The 12,195-nt window shown below is 40.5% G+C and overlaps 1 non-coding gene across 1 annotated transcript; it reads left to right on the top strand.

Moving 5' to 3' along the window:
* Nucleotides 1–4,528: 4,528 nt before the first annotated feature.
* LOC126015191 (U6 spliceosomal RNA) lies at nt 4,529–4,633 on the top strand. Its single transcript, XR_007498081.1, has one exon. It is a non-coding gene; the product is annotated as a U6 spliceosomal RNA (small nuclear RNA).
* Nucleotides 4,634–12,195: the final 7,562 nt, after the last annotated feature.

Here is a 12,195-nt window from a genome sequence, read left to right on the forward strand (position 1 = left end):
GCATAATAGATTCCATGTACATTTATGTATAGGAAAATTTCATGACTTCATTTCTCCTGATGGCTGCATAATATTCTATTGTGTATATGTACCACAGTTTCTTTAGCCATTCATGTGTTGAAGGGCATCTTGGTTGTTTCCAGAGTCTTGCTATGGTAAATAGTGCTGCAATAAATATAGGCGTAAGGAAGGGATTTTTGTATTGTATTTTTGTGTTCTTAGGGTATATTCCTAGGAATGGTATAGCTGGATCATATGGGAGCTCAATTTCCAGTTTTTTGGAGGAATCTCCCTATTGCTCTCCAGAAAGGTTGAACTAGTCAGCATTCCCACCAGCAATGGATAAGAGTTCCTGTCTCACTGCATCCCCGCCAACACTACTTGTTCTCATTCTTTGTGATGTGTGTCAGTCTCTGTGGTGTGAGGTGGTACCTCATAGTTGTTTTGATTTGCATCTCCCTGATGATTAGTGATGTGAAGCATTTTTTCATGTGCCTTTTGGCCATTTGTATTTCTTCTTTATCAAAGTGTCTGTCCATTTCTTCTCCCCATTTTTTGATGGGATTAGATGTTTTTTTCTTGTAGAGTTCTGTCAGAGCCCTGTATATTTTGGATATTAGCCCCTTATCTGATGGGTATTGGGTGAATAGTTTCTCCCACTCAGTGGGTGGCTCTTGTATCCTGGGCACTATTTCCTTTGAAGTGCAGAAGCTTCTCAGCTTAATATATTCCCATCTGTTAATCTCTGCTTTCACTTGCTTGGAGAGTAGTTTCCTCCTTGAAGATGCCTTTAGTCTCAATGTCATGGAGTGTTATACCTACGTGTTGTTCTGTATACCTTATGGTTTCAGGTCTGATATCAAGGTCTTTAATCCATTTGGATTTTACCTTCGTACATGATGTTAGCTGGGGGTCTAAGTTCGCTTTTTTGCAAGTGGCTAGCCAGTTGTGCCAACACCACTTGTTGAAGAGGCTTTCTTTGCTCCATTTAGGACTTCTTGCTCCTTTATCAAAGATTAGATGATTATATGTCTGGGGAGCATTCTCTGAGTACTCAAGTCTATTCCACTGATCTCTGAGGGTCTGTCTTTATTCCAATACCAAGCTTTTTTGATAACTATTGCTTTGTAATACAGTTTAAAGTTGGGGAACATAATGCCTCCCATATTCTTTTCCCCAATAATTGCTTTGGCTATTCGAGGGTGTTTATTGTTCCAAATGAACTTCATAAGTGTTTGGTCTACTTCTTTGAAGAATGTCATGGGTATCTTTAGAGGGATCACATTAAAACTGTTTAGTTCTTTTTCTTTTTTTTTATTTTTAAAAATCTTTATTTAAGCACCATGATTACAAGCGTTGTTGTAGTTGGGTTTCAGTCATAAACAGAATACCCCCTTTACCAATGAAACATAACCACCACCAATGCCCCCCTACCCCCACTCCTGCCTGTATTCATAACAGGCATTCTATTTCTCTCATTCTTTAACATTGTAATGCTAGTTGTTAGTGTAGTTATTTTCCTAACAGCATTCAATACTCTTTGTGGTGAGCTTCAATTTGTGAGCCAGTCCTTCTGGCCCTTCCAGCCCTTAACTCTATTGTCTCTGGGCCTTATTACAATAATGTCGTAAATTTTTCTTAAAACCCATAGATGAATGAAACTACTCTGTGTCTATCTCTCTCCCTCTGACTTATTTAAACTCAATATACTAGAATCCATGTTTATCCATTTATAGGAAAATTTCATGACTTCATCTATCCTGATGGCTGCATAGTATTCCTTTGTGTATATGTACCACAGTTTCTTTAGCCATTTATCTGTTGATGGGCATCTTGTTTATTTCCAGAGTCTGGCTATTGTAAATAGCACTGCAATGAATATAAGTGTGAGGAAGGGATTTTTGAATTGTATTTTTGTGTTCCTAGGGTATATCCCTAGGAGTTGTATAGCTGGATCATATGGGAGCTCAATTTACAGTTTTTTGATGAATCTCCATATTGTTTTCAATAAAGGCTGGACTAAAGGCTGGCACCCCACCAGCAGTGAATACGAGTTATTTTCTCTCCACATCCCCACCAGCACTTATTGTTCTTGTTCTTTGTGATGTGTGCCAGTCTCTGTGGTGTAAGATGGTACCTCATTGTAGTTTTGATTTGCATCTCCCTGATGATTAGTGATGTAGGTCATTTTTTTCATGTGTCTTTTGGCCATTTGTATTTCTTCTTTGAGGAAATGTCTGTTCATTTCTTCCCCCCATTCTTTTTCTTATTAAGTTCTCTCAGTACCTTGTATATTTTAGATATTAGCCCCTTGTCTGATGGGTATTTGGTGAGTAGTTTCTCACATTTTGTGGGTGGCTTTTGTAACTTAGGCACTATTTCCTTTGAGGTGCAGAAGCTCAGCTTAATATAGTACCATCTGTTTATCTCTGCTTCCACTTGTTTGGAGAGTGCTGTTTCCTTCTTGAAGATGCCTTTAGTCTCAATGTCATAAAGTGTTTTACCCACGTGTTGTTTTATATACCTTATGGCTTCAGGCCTGATATCAAGTTCTTCAATCCATTTGATTTGATCTTTGTGCAGGTGTTAGATGGGGGTCTGAGTTTGCTTTTTTGCAAGTGGCTAACCAGTTATGCCAATACCACTTGTTGAAGAGGCTTTTCTTGCTCCATTTTGGATTTCTTGCCCCTTTATCAAAGATTAGTCTGGGGAACATTCTCTGAATATTCAAGTCTATTCCACTGATCTGAGGATCTGTCTTTATTCCAGTACCATGCTGTTTTGATAACTATTGTTTTGTAATACAGTTTAGAATTGGGGAAAGTAATGCCTCCCATATTCCTTTTTTCAAGGATTGCTTTAGCTTTTCGTGTGTGTTTATTGTTCCAAATGAATTTCAGGAGTGTTTGACTCACTTCTTTGAAGAATGTCATGGGTATCTTTAGAGGGATTGCATTAAATCTGTACAATACTTTGGGGAATATTGCTATTTTAATCATATTTTTCCAGTCTATGAGAAGGGTATGCTTCTCCATTTCCTTGTGTCCTCTCTTATTTCTTGAAGCAGGCTTTTGTAGTTTTCTTTGTATAGATACTTCACCTCCTTAGTTAAGTTGACTCCAAGATATTTGAGTTTGTGGGACACTAGTGTGAATGGGATTTTTTTTAATGTTCATTTCTTCTTTATCATTATTGGTATAAAGAAGGCCATTGGCTTTTCTGTGTTAATTTTGTAGCCTGCCACTTTACTATATAAATCGGATGTTTATAGAAGCTTTTTGGCAGAGTTTTTAGGGTTTTCTAAATATTGTATCATGTCATTTGCAAACAGTGAGAACTTGACTTCATCCTTACCTATCTGGATGCCCTTTATATCTTTTTCTTGCCTAATTGCTATGGCAAGTGCTTCCAGTACTATGTTGAATAGGAGTAGTGAGAGAGGTCATCCTTGTCTTGTACCAGATTTTAGGGGAAAGGCTTTTAATTTATCTCCATTTATAATAATATTTACCATTGGCTTATGGTAGATGGCCTTGACTATATTGAGAAAAGTTCCTGTCATTCTGATCTTGATGAGGGTTTTTATCAAGAATGGGTGGTGGACCTGATCTCATGCTCTCTCTGCATCTATTATATGATCATATGATTTTGTTGTTGTTGTTGTTGTTGATATGGTGTATTATGTTGATTGGTAAACCATTCTTGCATTCCTGGTATGAAACCTACTTGGTCATGGTGAATGACTTTCTTGAGATGCATTGAATTCTATTTGCCAGGATTTTGTTGAGGATCTTTGCCTCTGTGGTCATCAGGGATATTGGTCTGTAATTTTCTTTTCTTTTTTGGCAGCATTTCTGTCTGGTTTTTGGTATCAAGGTGATGTTGGCTTTATAGAAATTATTTGGAAGTGTTTCTGTTTCTTCAATTTTATAAAAGAGCTTGAAAAGGATTGGTAGAAGTTCCTCTTGAAAGGTTTGAAAGAATTCATTTATTTAGTTCTTTTTAATCTCAGAAATAGTGCAACAAAAATGTAAACAGCAGGTGTGAATTATATGAATAGTGATTTGAGTTAATCTTACTGTCAAGTTTAATGTGCTTTTATATACTTTAATTCTTTCATAAGGGAAGGCTTAGGAAGCTGAAGAGAGGTAGTACAGAGAATAAGGGCTTGTCTTGCACACAGCTGACCTTGGTTCAATCCTCCGCATAGCATATGGACCCCTGAGCACAGACAGGGTGTATCATATCCCTTCCAAAAAACAAAAACAAACAAACAAACAAAAGAAATGCTTCGAAGCACTGTTCCACAGACCCATAAAGGATATTTGTGTAATTGAAAATACAAAGGCACAAGGCTGGAGCAATAGCACAGTGGGTGGGGTGTTGGCCTTGCATGTGGCCAATTGATTTGATTCCCAGCATCCCATATGATCCCCCAACCCTACAAAGAGGGATTTCTGAGTGCAGATCCAAGTAACCCCTGAGTGCTGATGGGCAAGGCCACCCTCCCCCAAAATAGTGCTACTGTGTTTGCTTCAGCAGTACATATACTAAATTTGGAATGAGACAGAGAAGATTAGTATGGCCCCTGTGCAAGGATGACACACAAATTTGTGAAGTGTTCCATATTTTTTGAGTAGTAAAAAAAAATAGTGCTAGATATGTGATTTCTGTAGTAGACAGACTGCCTTCTTTTCAGGCTCTATCCCTGAAACAAACAGACAAAACACCTATTATTTCAGATGCATTGGATAACTTCTGATTTTTTAGGTGGTTATCTCTCAGCTTATGTTTTCAAAATTAATAGGAAAATATACACTAAAATAAATGCTCTTTATGCAGTTCCAAATTCTCTGTGTTTAGCAGTTGGGCTTTATTTACTTTTTGTGGTCACACCTGGATGTGCTCACGGTTGATTCCTGGCTCTGCATTTAGGGATCTCTCCTGGCAGGGCTTGGAACTATAGAGGTGTTGGGAATTGAACCAGATTGTATATAAGGCAAGCACCCACCCTGTTGTACTGTAAAAGAGTTGAACTTTAAAATATTAAGGACTTTAAAAAAATGGCTCCCCTCCTGCCCTGTGGCCCTCATTGGGTCTGGGGTCAGACGCTTTGCTATTTGGAAAACCAGCAGGTGTGATGATGGTTTTGTGTGTGCCATTGTCCTCATGAGCCACTTATTGATTTCATGTGTGACCTTGCTTCTCATGTGCCTAATTAATGGCTTTCCTTGTTCAAATGGAACACCAGTGTTTGTGAGGCAAATGTTCTTGGTGGCTAGAACTTATGGAACTCTCTTTGTAGGAGGTGGCCCCTGAAGAAGAGGATAGGGAGTTCCTCTTGGGTACTTAGAGACCTGAATAGGAGTTGATGAGGCTGGGCCCTTTTGTGGTACAAGGACTCAGATTGGTAGCCAGCTCCTCTGTAGGGCAGTGTGAGAGCTTCACCTCTTACTGGGGAGCTCTTAACATCTTGAGCTCCTGGTCCCAAGGAAGAAGTCCTGATCTTCCTGGGATCTGCTAGAATGGATTAGAAGAAAGGGAGGGAGGGATTGGAAGAACCCACTAGTTCCACAGAGTTCTAGCTGTTCTTGGAATGTGATCTCTTCAGCTTTATGAGGGCAGTCTCTGCCTTTGTTCACTGTGTTCATAAGCCACTTGCCTCACTTCAACAAATCATCATCTTGGAGAAGCAACTTGTTGGAAGAGAAAGCTCTGGAACTTCTTTACTCTAACCTCCTTCAAATTTCAACTTCCGAATATAAAAGAACCATAGGTTTGAAATCTCTGACTTGGTTTTGGCTTTCCAACCTTGAAGGAATTTCCCCAATGACCCTCTGCCTCCCTGTACCTCACTCCTGCCTTGAGCTGACACTTTCCAGGAGTTCTTTTGCTTCCTCTTCTTTCTTCCCTATTTATTGTAGACTTGGTGGTAAAGTGACTGTCCTTTACCTTGAATGAAACCACATAAAGTGATCACAAGCCAAGATTTCTCCAACAGTAGAAATGATGCATGTCTCCTGGTTTCTCCTGTGAGCTGCTTTCTCATTTTTCTTCCCTTCTTAGTGACTACAGAACTCTTAAGCTCCCAGACCTGAACAAGAAGTATGTTGATTAAGGTTGAAATGATATTTACATTTTTGTTTTTGCTTTTGTTGTTGTTGTAGTTGTTGTTGCTGTTCTTCCCTTCCAGTGCCAGGGAGCAAGCCCAGGTCTCCTTCATGCCAGGCTATCATTTATCACTGAGTCACATTTCCCTGTCTGAGGATTTTCAAAGGAGGGATTTCCATTTTTAACAAGAACAAAACAAATTTGCACCTGTGAGGAACATCTATTTCTTCATGTGACAGAGGAATGGAATGTGATTCATTCTCCAAACAATTTGAAGCTATAATATAAAGGGGGAAGGCAGGATATTTTTATTTCAGCCAGCTGTTTTTTTTTTTTTTTTTTTTTTTTTTTTTTTTGGTTTTTGGGCCACACCCGGTAATGCTCAGGGGTTACTCCTGGCTATGTGCTCAGAAGTTGCTCCTGGCTTGGGGGACCATATGGGACACCGGGGGATCGAACCGAGGTCCATCCAAGGCTAGCGCAGGCAAGGCAGGCACCTTACCTTTAGCGCCACCGCCCGGCCCCCAGCTGTTTTTTTTTAATTTTTTATTTTTAATTATGAGAACAAAGATGCAAAAAAAGAGGACAAGGTAAAGTTACAGTGGAAGGACAATCACCCATAAACAGAATTCTCAGAAGTCCCCTTGCTGATATCTTAACTTTGAACTTTCAGCCAAAGAACATTAAGAAAAATAAAACAGAACCCATGTACAATTACTTTGTCCCTCAAGTCCCCAGATTGTAATACATAATATTTCTTAGCAGCACATAAAGCAATCTAAAGCCATAAAACTTATGTAACTCCTTAAATATTGAAAGCATAGTATTTTTTTTACATTTCCATGTATATGCATATTAGTTTAAGTTAACTTCAAAAGTGGATTTTTCTTTTTAAGGATAAGAGTCAAAGGAGCACAGTAAAAACAGTGTTAGAGTGGCAATAATGGTTTGCATAGGCCCACCAAAATATGGGGGGCATGGAAAGGAAAAGTCTTGACCTAAATACAAGGAGACCCTACCCCTGAAGTTTCCTTGCATAAGACCAACTCTAGGCTCCAGGCAAACTAGTTTGCCCAATCCAAGTCATTGTCTGTAGTGCCAACACACTTTTATTTTTCACACAGTCTCTGTTGTTGGTATCATGTTTCTGTATTAAAGATCCTGGAATCTGCATATCCTACATTGAAGTCAGGATGTGGAGCATCCTTTAGTTTCACCTCACAATTAAAGGGCAATGCAGAAAGCCCTGTCCAGTACGCAGGTCATTGATGTTCTTAAGTCTTCTCAGTGTTAAGGGAAGTCTCTTTTGAGTAGATAGATGTCCAGAGCAGCGGTAGGGTCTTCCCTGGTAGAGGATTGCTTCCAGGTGTTGTTATAAAAAACCTTGGATGTTTTGTAGATAGCTTCCCTGGTTCAGGGGTGAATGGAGAATGCCCATTCTTCTGAGGCCTGTGCCAGGTCATTATGTCAATGTTCAGGGTGTAAGGTCCCATTGCACTACAAGATTTGTGTGTTCCAATCTCTATTAGATAAGAACTTATTTGTGTGTATAGTATTTTCCCATTTTAATGTGCCTATGCAAACAAGGAACAATGCCACATAGCATTATAGGCCCATATGGGGGCTGCAAGAACAGGTCCAAAACTCTCCATGACATGGTTAAACATAAGCATTAAACTGAGGGACTCTTTCACCGAATATTTCTTATTGAACAGCTCACAGAGAGAAGAAAAGATAAAAAGTGGGGAAAATCTTCACTGTATAGGAGAATATTTAGTAGGAGTTAGCTGTCAAAGAAAATAGATATAAAATATTCAAAGCCATACGTGTCCATTTTATCTCTTTTGAAATAGTTGGGGGTTGTTAAATCCAGTGCACCACGTTGGTGTGTGATTAGGACTGTGCAGTACTGAAGTTAAAAAGGGTAAATGGGGGGTACTGATGGTTGGGGGTGATAGAGTTTAAAAGTGAAAATGAGCTTTACAGGGGTATGCGAAAGAGCAGAATACCAGATGGACATTCTACATATACAAAACATAGCTTAAGGATAGAATATATTATTAATATATACGGTGCATGCGGGGGTGGTTTTGAACATGTAGCTGGTAAGAAATTGCCAGAGACTGCCTTAGTAAAAATGAGCAGCTCTCAGTTCCCCCAAATTTGGACCCACCATTTCTGGCTGCCTGGGCTGGGTCCCAGGGAAGCCTGGAGACCCGGGGCCAGGAGAGGGGATGGCTGGGGGCCTACCAAGGCTCCCAGCACGCCCAAGCTAGGGAGAAAGCCTTCGACATTGGGGTCTCCCCAGACCCCATGCCGGCCAGAGCTAGCCTCCAGATCAAGAAAGGATTCGGTAGAGAACGGGAAGCCAGGATCTACCTGCCCTCCTCCCTGTGCCCTCCCCCCCTTCACTGGGGGAAGGGCGGGGAAAGCTTGGGATCCCCTCCAGGAGGGACCACCCGACACCCACCTTTTCTGGCCGCCTGGGCTGGGTCCCAGGGAAGGCCTGGAGGCCAGGGGGCAGGAGAGGGGACGGGTGGGGGCCTACCAAGGCTCCCAGCACGCCCAGGTTAGGGAGAAAGCCTTCGACATTGGGGTCTCCCCAGACCCTATGCTGTCAGCCAGCTGTTTTTAACAATGAGCACTTGAAGTATTCCTGCCTACAAAGCATGTGTTTCAGCTCTTTGACTATTTCCCCAACCCTAGGGATGTCTTTAGTAGCTGAATCTAGGTCCTTCCAGAATCTGTGAGGGCTAGTGTGCATTGCATACACATGTAGTTAAAAGAAAGATTTTCATTTTATTGTTTTATTTATTTAATATCAATCTACTTCTGTTTCCAAGTTCATTGAACTGAATCAGTTTAGCATACAAAAAGTGTATGTATGTGAATATAGAAAATCTCTTCCAGTTATTTGTAAAAGATAGCATTTGGTGATGACACTATGCATTTATTATAACTCAGAAGAAAATAAATTTATAAAATTGAAAAAAAAAAGGAAGATGGGTGTTAAGTGAAATAAAAACAATGACATCTCTCCCCTTGGGCATTGAATAAGTTTATCTCAAACAATCTGGGATTTGCTTAAGAAAATTACTCTGAAAGCCCAAGAGATAGTACAGTGGGAGGGTCCTTGCCTTGAATGCAACTAACCCAGCTTTGATTCCTGGCATCCCATTCCTGAGCCTACAAGGAGTGACCCCTGTGCATAAAAGAGAAAAAGAAAAGAATCTTGGTGGGTCTTTTTGGCAAGTGATCTTGGAAGAGAAGGGACAACAGAATTACCCTACAAGACAGAAATGAGAAATTTAAATCTACATGATGACAGGAGAGGTTCAGGAAATGAAAGTGGGATGTCCATGGGGGATAATCTAATGGGGGGTCCTGAGGAAATCTTGGCTTGTGGGAATTACCTGTGGTGGGAGAGAGCAATGACTAATTATTTCTGGAAGATCTTTGCTCTTCTTATTGTGTCTTTCTCTTTCCCCATTCCCCCTTTTTATCCCTTAAAAACTGCATTTTGGGAAACATCCTTATTAAACTTATAGAGATAGAATAAAATGATTATTTAATTATTGAAAATGTATCCAAGCCACCAATGTTTATAATGGTCAGGATGTCAGCAGATTCAAGGTCTTCTTTATTTCATAATTTGGAGTTGGTGGCTTTTAAATTTGTATTTTTCTTTTATAACAGCTTTACATTTATTATTTTGTATTTAAAAGGTCACCAGAAACCAAAAGTAAAAAAGATGTGTTGAAACTGAAAAAAAGTTTCATCAATTTCCATTCAAACCAAGATCCCTTCTTGCATCTATTTTTCCCCTTTGGGGAGGTTATGGGGTAGACAGATGGTGGGGAACAGGGTGGTGATTGTTTTTACGAAACCTGTTGGTTTTGACTTTGACCTTTATCTCCTAGTAGAAGGTAGGGTGTTCTGTGTTCAACGGAAGAAGCCTGTGGTCAGGCAGAAGTGAATTTGCCACTGAGGAAGCTGAGCGCTAGCTTTTGGGTGCCATGTTGTCTAGGAGAACCACTGAATCACAAGCTGGAAGAAGATGCAGGAAATTTCCAGCAATAAAGATTCAGGGGACATTTTGAAATCTGTGCTCCCTAACCTAATTCTTTTTCGCTTCTTTCTAAACTTGTTTCCAGATACATAGTTATAAAGTAGTTCCTGATTGAGTTTAAGTCCTACAATGTTCAACATCCTTCACCAGTGCACATTTCCCACCACCAATCTCCTCAGTTTCCCTCCTGTTCTCCTTCCACCTGCCTCTGGGGCAAACATTTTTCTTCTCTCTTTATTCTTTCAGACACTGTGGTTTGCAATATTCTAACCTTGTTTCTTATTTGTTCTGCTCATCCTACTAATTGGCCCCTAGCCCATGCTGTGATACCGCCCCAATCCCCATTTACATGATTTTTTTCTATGGAACTTGGTAATATCCATTGGGACCATATAGCCCTAATTGGAGAACATTGATCTAGTCTAGCTCAGTATCATCTTCTCCCCTCCTAACTAGCTCAGTAACTCCTATTAATTAGTCAGATGCCTTAACAAAAGGAAAACTCCAGAGCTCCTCATGTCCATTTCCAAAATGAGAGCCCCATTCTTTAGAACATTCCTGGTTTCTAAGATCTACATCTTAAGGTGAAAGATTAAAGGAAATCACTGGTAAGATCTGGGGACAGATCCCCTGAGTATCCTAGGTTTACCATTTTCATAAATGATGAAGTAAAGCTTTCCTCTTGGTTTTGTAGTTGTTGTTGGGAAATTTCTGAAGGACCTGGATAATAAAGTGCCCACTGGCACTGGGAGGACAAAGTATAGCTATTTTTTTCTGTAATAAGACCAAACCTAATTATTGTTGGCTTTTGACTTTTGTGGTTCCCATTTTGGGCTTGCATGCAGATCCAGAGTGATTCCTTCAGGCACCAGGACTAGACTATTCAGGGTTTGTTGCAGTGAGGCAGACTATTCTCTAAGTAGCCTCTCAGAAAGCTACCCAGAGCCTATGCTGGCTCCAGCCTTTTCCTCATGAGAGCAGTGCTGCTGGCCACTTACCTGAAGGGAAAATCAAAGAACCGTATGAGCAAAGAATGTTTTTCCCTTTCCTTTCAGATCAGTCAGAACACTCCATGGGAGGGACATTGACAGTGCTGCCCTAATACCAGTGAGGAAATCCCTGGGTTCTTTCCATTAATTATTGACTTAACCCAGAACTTTTCTTGTCTTTGCTGTCATCTTGAGGGACTGTGGTCCCCTGTGGGCCTTCAGGATATTCCAAGGGAGCCACAGGTGGAAAGTGATGGGGACACAGCATGAGGTTATCAAAGGATATGTGGAAGCAGAGGCAGGATCCAGGAAGAATACTAGACCAGAAGGGTGCATCATTTCCTAGTAGGGCTAGAGATAATAGTTCTGGCACATGATGATAATTATATGAAAGATGAAGAAAAGTAGTGCTTTTTCTTTTTTCTTTCTTTTTTGTTTGTTTGTTTGTTTGTTTTGGACCACACCCAGCAACACTCAAAGGTTACTCTGGCTCTGCGCTCAGAAATCACTCCTGGCTCAGGGAACAATGTGGGATGCCCAGGATCAAACCTGTGTCTGTCCTGGGTCAGCCACATGCAAAGCAAACGCCCTACTGTTGTGCTACCATTTGGGTCCCAAGTAGTGCTTTTTCTGATGTGGGAAGATGTGCCATAGAAATTCATTTACTTTAATGTTGTGATTACCCTTGACCCCAGAATATAGGGAGGAAAAGGACAGAGAAGGAAAGAAATCAAGGGTAGAGGAGGGGCTTCAGTTGTAGTGGTGATATGGGAGAGTGATATAGCTATAAATCCCAAGTACATACTCAGCCCCTGCAAATATGACATCTGAGCTGAAGCCATTGAACTTTGTGCTTGTCAAGGAGGCAGGGGGAGTTGGCTGTGATGGCTGGGGATGATGGAGTATGGGAGCACTGTCAGAGGGAAGTTGATATTGTGGCATTGGTGTTGAAATACTCTAACCTTGTAAAACATACATAGTTCTTTAATTATTTTTAAATGTTTTTACTGCCCCCTTTCCCCCAAA

This window comes from Suncus etruscus, chromosome 7, assembly GCF_024139225.1.
Source record: "Suncus etruscus isolate mSunEtr1 chromosome 7, mSunEtr1.pri.cur, whole genome shotgun sequence".
NCBI classification, from domain to species: Eukaryota; Metazoa; Chordata; class Mammalia; order Eulipotyphla; family Soricidae; genus Suncus; species Suncus etruscus.